Source organism: Nerophis ophidion, linkage group LG08 (assembly GCF_033978795.1).
Source record: "Nerophis ophidion isolate RoL-2023_Sa linkage group LG08, RoL_Noph_v1.0, whole genome shotgun sequence".
Lineage (NCBI taxonomy): Eukaryota > Metazoa > Chordata > Actinopteri > Syngnathiformes > Syngnathidae > Nerophis > Nerophis ophidion.
The window spans coordinates 52,072,157-52,079,710 of record NC_084618.1 but is presented as its reverse complement, the minus strand read 5'-3'; the positions used below and the strand labels follow the sequence as shown (position 1 = coordinate 52,079,710).

General features: G+C 38.0%; 1 long non-coding RNA gene across 1 annotated transcript; it reads right to left on the bottom strand.

Annotated features, from left to right (window-relative positions):
* Positions 1 to 126: 126 nt before the first annotated feature.
* On the bottom strand, positions 127 to 5,225 carry LOC133557914 (uncharacterized). Its single transcript, XR_009807870.1, has 3 exons — positions 5,178 to 5,225; positions 4,685 to 4,752; positions 127 to 356 (listed from the first exon to the last, which is right to left on the bottom strand). It is a non-coding gene; the product is annotated as an uncharacterized LOC133557914 (long non-coding RNA).
* Positions 5,226 to 7,554: the final 2,329 nt, after the last annotated feature.

Sequence of the window (7,554 nt, the reverse complement as noted above, 5' to 3'; positions counted from 1 at the left end):
GATGTAATATTTGTATTATATTGTTCTGTTGTTTGGTAAGAGCATTTTATGTTAATTTGAGAGAATGTCCTTCTGGATGTCCAGTTGTTTCAGGTTCGTGTTACAAACGAGTTCCATGTTTTAAGATATTTTACGCAGCCTTTATTGTAATTGTTCTGTGGTGTGGGTATATAAGATATATTTTGGCTGAAATGTACGGAATCTGACAAACGTCATTATAATGGCAGGTCCATCGTTGTTTTTCCTGGGCAGTGGGTGGCAAGCCTCAATGTTGTACAGGTCCATCTTTATTCCTTAGCTTTGTAAGAACGATTCCACTTGTTGCTCCACTTGTTGATTTTGAGTTTCCCTTCGAGCTGGAAAAAAAGGAAATTGTTTTTCAATTTTGTTCAGCAATTTTTGAGGAATTGCTAAACAAAAAGTAAGACATAAGAGTAAAATAAGTTGGGAATAGTCCTGTTGAACATTCTAACTCCAGTTTGTCATGCTAAAGAAGTGATATGCTGCAATCTGTGGGTGTTGTTTGCATTACATTATGACACAAAAGTAAATCCAATCCTATTCTAAAGTTCCTACCCTCACCTATGGTCATGAGCTTTGGGTTATGACCAAAAGGACAAAATCACGGGTACAAGCAGACGAAATTAGTTTTCTCTTTTAAATGGCGGGACTCTGTTCCTTAGAGATATGGTGAAAAGCTCTGTCGTTCTTGAAGAGCTCAGAGTAAAGCCCCTGTTCCTCCACATCGAGAGGAGTTAGATTAGTTGAGATGGCATCTGGTCAGGATACCACCTCCACGCCTCCCTGGGGAGGTATCTAGGGCACGTCTGACCACAGGGAAGACCCAGGACACATTGGCGGGTCAATGTCTCCCAGCTGGCCTGGGAAAGTCTGGGGATCCCCTGGGAGGAGCTGGGTGAAGTGGCTGGGGAGAGGGAAGTCAGAGCTTCTCTGCTTAGGCTGCTGCCCCTGCGACCCAAACACGGATAAGCGTAAGATAAAGATCATACATCAAATATCTGAGTTATAAACATAGAAACAATATTTGTAATTTAAAGTTAGAACTGTGGAAACAAAACAAAGATTGAGGGGGACAACGCAATTTAGTAGTGTTTGACATGATAACTTGTGCTGAAAATAACCTGGTAAAGTCTGGGAAACATTTTTTAGGGAAAGCCTGGGAACTCTGTTTTTATTTCCTGTTAACTGTGTTGTATTATACAATACTTGTGTGTGTTTAGTTTTATTTGACCATGCTTTTTTTGTTTTACTCAACTTAGGTAATGTTGGCTGCTTCCTACTGGTCTTTGCTGGCACCAGCGATCGACATGGCCGAGGATTCTGGGAAGTACGGCTCATTTGCTTTTCTGCCTGTGGCCGTTGGATTCACACTTGGGGCGGCTTTTGTGTACTTTGCTGACGTCGCCTTGCCCTTGCTGGTAAGAACCTCATCTAATTGTTGCACACACTCAATTTAGGGCAGTTCATAGCTAAAGTATTTACAGTATGTATTAAAACACCACTCTTGCAAATGAGTATGAAAACTGAAAACACACACCACTAAAATTCGAACCAAATTAAATATGTCGTCTTAAAATATTTTTTCAAGCTAGTTTAAGACTTTAAAAAGTGTAAAATATTGAAATCATATATGCGTTTGGTTTGCTGGCATAGTTTTCATTTACTGTACAGAATTGAATTTCTATCTGAATTCAGGACCTGAAAAATGATCTGTCACAGATGTTTTCACAGCAGGCATGATATCAAGCAGCGCACAAATCTAAGTATGACTGCTGGGGCTCCCATTAACAATGGATAAAAATGGTTTTATGTTGTATACAAGTGTCCCTGCTCAATATCTATTTGGGTGTCATTCAACTTTTCTGCAGAATGTTGCTCTCATTTGTGAAAGGATTGCCAGATCAAAAGATTACAATCTGACTTTTTGTTATGAGAAAAGCTGGCCAGAGTCAAAAGTTTTATTTTATTGTTAATATTTTTAAATAGGTAGAAGCACATCCATCTAGCCATGTGCAAGGGATTTGGTGCTTTGCGCACACAACAAACCAAGAGCTAACAAACAGAGCTAGCAAACAGAGCGAGACTCTGTATTGCCCGCAGTAGTGGTGCCTGCTCGGGCGAGTGCGGGAGGGGAGACAAGCAGCAGTTCCTCTTCATCTGGGTCCAGCCACCGCACCGTAAAATCGACATCATGTAATTGTATGAATGACACAAAGCATTCACACAAACTTTCCGTCAATTTTTGTCCGCCTTCTCCCACAGTTTTCATCGGATTGAAACGTTCGTTCTGGTCAACAAACGTGTGCTACCATGTTTTAAGTTTTCCAAATGTCCCAGATTACCAGGAATTCCAGGTTTTACAGGACATTTTTTCCATTGAAAACGAATAGGCCATTTTTTAAATTTGCACAACATTTCCCACATTTCTCTATGGATTGGGACCGTTCCACCATATACAAACTCCACTCATCTTGGAAATTCATGCCAACATGTTTCCCGTTTCCAAACGTTACCCATTTTCCCGGGATTGCTTGGAACTTTCTCCTATTTAAAATTAGCAATATACAAACCTCTTCATATCCCACATTTCTCACCCGATACAAACCCATCCACCATCCCCACACTCCACTTACCCTGGACATTCAAGCCAACATGTTTCTCGGTTCTGAAAATTCCCTGATTACCATGAATTCTGCATTTTTAATTGAAATATGTTCATGTTTTTTCTTTAATTTACTTCTCACTTATTTTTCATCCGATTTTAACTGTTTCATGAGACCGTTCCTCTTAGTCACGACATTCAAAATATTTATTTTTATATAGTATATAAAAATATAAAAAATTCCCGGTTTTATTGTGTTGCACGCTTTTCTACAACACCTATTCTCTATTAAAATTTTGTACTACTTTTACGTGTCGAACAATTCAGAAAATTCCAACGCCAAACTGTTCATTAATTCATTTTCGAAATTTCCCAGACATTTCTATTGAAATGAATGGGGATTTTCAAAGTCCAACAACTCCTACATTTCTCACTTGATTTGAAGCGTTCCAACATCCACACACTCCACTCATCCTGGGCGTTCAAGCCAACATGTTTCCTGGTTCTGAAAATTCCAACATTACCTGGAATTACCAGAATTTTTTTTCCCATTTAAGACGTTAGCAGGTTAATATTTTTAGCTCATTTCACACATTAGTTTCAATTTCGAAGCCATACACATTATAGTCATAAAATATAACTTCATACGTGACACATGCTAACTGTTAGCGTGATAACTTTTTCAGCCATTTTCACACATATCCATCTTAGTCATAGAAATTGTTACTTGACATAACTGTTAGCATTCTAATGTTATTATGCGAACTTTCGTTTGCCAATCTCGCTGCCGTACACCTCCTAAGTTAAAAACTAATATAACTTAGTACTTGACACATAATTGTTACTATGCTAACGTTAGCATGCTAACTTTTCGAGCTAATTTTGCACATCATATAACTTGGTTTTCTAGTCTGGAATAAAATTGTCTAGTAAAAAGGCTACACAAATGTTACACATATGCTTAAAGACAAATATTCTTGTCTTTTAATTCCTAGTAGTAACACTTCATCTTTTTCTCATTAAATAATTCCTTGAGGTGAATTTATACATTTTTGGTTTTGTTTTTGGGCCAAAAAAAACAAAAAACTTGCCTAATTCTGCTGGTGGCCCGTTTGTTGTTATTTTGAAGCATTTGCTTGACATAATCATAGTTTTTATTGTAAAACCTGTACAATAAATGAATACACACACAAGTATAACATTATTTAGTTATTTAGTTATTTTTTTGCGTAAAGTTTGTACTCGCGTGAAAGTCAGTGCGTCAATTACATTTCTGCATTCCCTGGATTTATATGCACAGGCATATGCAAGTGGTGCATGATTTCCAATGCGAGTATGTCTTGAACGTCAATGGCACTTGACAGAAACATGTTTCCACACACTATTTAGCACGATGGCTAGACGTTGGTCCTGCTAGTGGGATTCCAGGGAGACAAGAAAAAGAGCGTGTTGTCCTGTCGCAGTTTAATAACAGCGATGCGGTCATTAAGGCACACTATTGGACTCCACGGAAGTTAAACAAAGGGAAACAAGGCAACCTACTGCAGTAGCCTGGTAAATGTGTGTAAATACAGGCTCGGGAAGTTGTCAGTATGGTCATGGAGTTCTATCCCCATACACGATGGGGTCGACGGAATCCGCTTCACAGGGCTTTAAGACGAGCTGCTGTTGCTTTTCTGCCGTGGTTAATTGGGCAACCCTAACCTAGAGGATCAGTAACCCTCTGCTAACTTTGCAAGTTTATTTACCATCTCAATCAAAATTATTCAGTGTAGATTTTCAAAGAGTGAGTTTTACTCTTCTGAGTTATAACACTTTCTGACTTACAATTACTGTAGTTTTCTGTCTGGAACAAATGTAAGGTACTTGTCTTTCTCTTGATTTATAGCGGAGTGAGTCTCCAGAGCTGGAGATGCCATTTAAGTTGGACTGCTCAAGTAGGATTTTTGCCGTTTTAAATTAGCTGTGTGATAGCATGGATGCATTTAATCCCTGGGGCTGTTTTGATTTGTACCTGACCCTGTCTTTACCCTGAGCCGCATCTTTAAAGACTTTGCTCACCTGAGGATTTTTTTGTCCAATCAGAAGCCCGGAAAAGCAGCTTCAGCTGCCTTTGTGGCATTATGCCTCTGTTAAAATGATAATGTTTATTGTAATATATACTAGACATAGAATGACATGTACATTGTCTTTCATATCATCTTCCTACACTTACACAGAGGCAGGAATGTGAGCCTAAAGCTTGCATACACACTTGTGCTGCTGTGAAATTACTCATAACAATATAATTATACAGTATATTACATGTGCATATTACATTGTCTTTAACATCAGGTCACACTAACAAGGAGCTGTCACGCCAAATTTCTTCCCCCCTACAAAAACTTTCCCACCGGAAAACATTTGGCGTGACAACCCCTCTAATGCTGAAGGACCCCAATGAGGGCGTAATAATACCAAGTTATATGACTCTTAAGGGTTACAGCTGCAAAATTAGCGAAGCAAAAATAGCTTGAAAAGTTAGCATGCTGGAATCCTAACATTTTTTCCTCACCGTTATTTTTCACCAATGACAATCAGCCAGTTATAATGCTTTTAAAACAGGCAGCTGTGTGGGCTGCTTTAAGGTCCTTCCACCCTCATGGGGGTCCTTCAGGCATTAGAGGAGCTGTCACGCCAAATGTCTTCCGGGGGGGAGGTTTTTGTATGGGGGAAGAAATTTGGCGGGACAGTGCCCAGTAAACATCGTAGATGTTTTTTTTAGGTGCCTAAAGCATGCGTGCGCTGCTGCACGAAATTAAACCAACTCACGTGGAATTATAATACATGTAATAGGGATGCCACAAAATGAAATTTCGTATTAGTTATTGTGACCAAAATTATCATGATTATCGTTGACTCGTATACACGGGTCCTGGGTGGTGCTGGAGCCTATCTCAGCTGCATTCAGGCGGAAGACGGGTTACACCCTGGACAAGTCGCCGCCTCCTCGCAGGGCCAACACAGATAGACAGACAACATTCAAACTCACATTCACACACTAGGTCCAATTTAGTGTTGCCAATCAACCTATCTCCAGGTGCATGTCTTTGGAAGTTGGAGGAAACCAGAGTACTAGGAGGGAACCTACGCAGTCACAAGATCTCATTTGACCAAAATAAATAAATCAACACACGGTTAAAAAAACATGTTTTGTGTTTCTCATGCTTTACTGACAGTGTTTTCATCTTAGTATTTCATCTGTTTTAATGGCTAAGATTGTATATATTTGAATATTGATTTGTACTGTATCACTTAGAGATTTATTTATATTAAAAGTGTGCAACATATCAAATATATTTTTATAAATGATTTCTGGCGGACGTTGTGTTGTCTGATGTTCAGAGGCCTTTGAACGCACCATAAGAACACCTCAGTCTCGTATTCACATGAGTGTAGATTGATCACAATTGAATATCTTTATTGCACAGACAGCAATGTCTTTGTTTAAGTTATGATTGTGTTAAGTTGTTTCCTAATGGTAAAAGACGTTAATGTGTCTTGTTTTCATGTTAGCATTTAAGATAGCGAACTGGTGCCAGCCATTTCGGGAGTTTCTCAAAGTGCAGTTATCAATTTCAGTTTTTAACAATTTCAATTCAAAACAGTAATACTAGCAGTTGGGAGTTTTTCTGCGGTTATCAATGTTACCGTTTATTGTTACATTACTAGCATTTAATCATCAATATAGTGATAAATTACATGTGCAATGAAGTGTACATTATTTTCAAAATCATTCCACATGAACAAGGAGCCCAGACAACATCATTGTTTTTTTTTAATACCAGTAGAGTGGAAAATAAGTTTATTTTATATGCTAAATTGGGTTTCATTGTATACATTAAACCATATCCAATTATATTTACAATCGGCAAAGTATGTGAAAAAACAGTCTAAAAATCACAAAATGCCACAAATTCAGCCATTTTAAGTATTCCGCTCTGAATACCTTCGGCTATTTCCGGAGATTGATGTCACTATCATTCACAATCCCTACACATCAATCAATCAATCAATCAATCAATCAATCAATCAATCAATCAAAGTTGACTTATATAGCCCTTAATGTCTGCACAAGCACATCCAGAACGACATCTATGTTTTTTTTATGCATTCGTAATTGTAGATAAATAAATACATACAAAGTCTGCTAACAATAGAGTCTATGGGAGCTCTCTATTTGCCGACAAAACTCAAATAACCACCCGCCAACAATAGTCTATTTACATCTCATGACCTGAATATTAACCAAATATTGGTAATATTGGTATTATAAGCGCTAACGCAGACAAAGTATTTTTACCATTGATAACCGAAAGCTAGCTATAGTTTATGCTGCACTGGACTAAAGGAGAAACTTTAATGTAATCATGAAATGAAACAGAATATGGAAGTAATGCAACATATATATTGATGCAAACTGCCGTAAAACTGTAAATAAGAAGAAGCCTGTGCAGCACACAGCATTGAGCTGGCAATGTCTTGTTTGCTGCCATTCTGCTACTGCTGCATCTTGTCTCGGCTCGTCAAAGTTATTCTATATTATAAATCACGTCTCATCTGGCTATTAGGAAGATTTAGCCATGAATCTAGAAGTTGCTCATCTGTGACATTCCATTTATACCCAGAGATGCAGACAAACACTACAACAGAAAAAAGTGACCACAGCAACTTTTTTAACGCTTCGTATTGTGGGCTAAAATTAATTATTCATCTAAACGTGAAGATATGGACATTGTATCAGTTGTTATTACAGTGAGAACAGACATCATACAGTAAGCTTTCATTTTATGTTTGACATTGTATCAGTTGTCATTACAGGGAGAACAGACATCATACAGTAAGCTTTCAGTTTATTATGTTTGAAGTTTGTATTTCTTGTTTAGCACTTA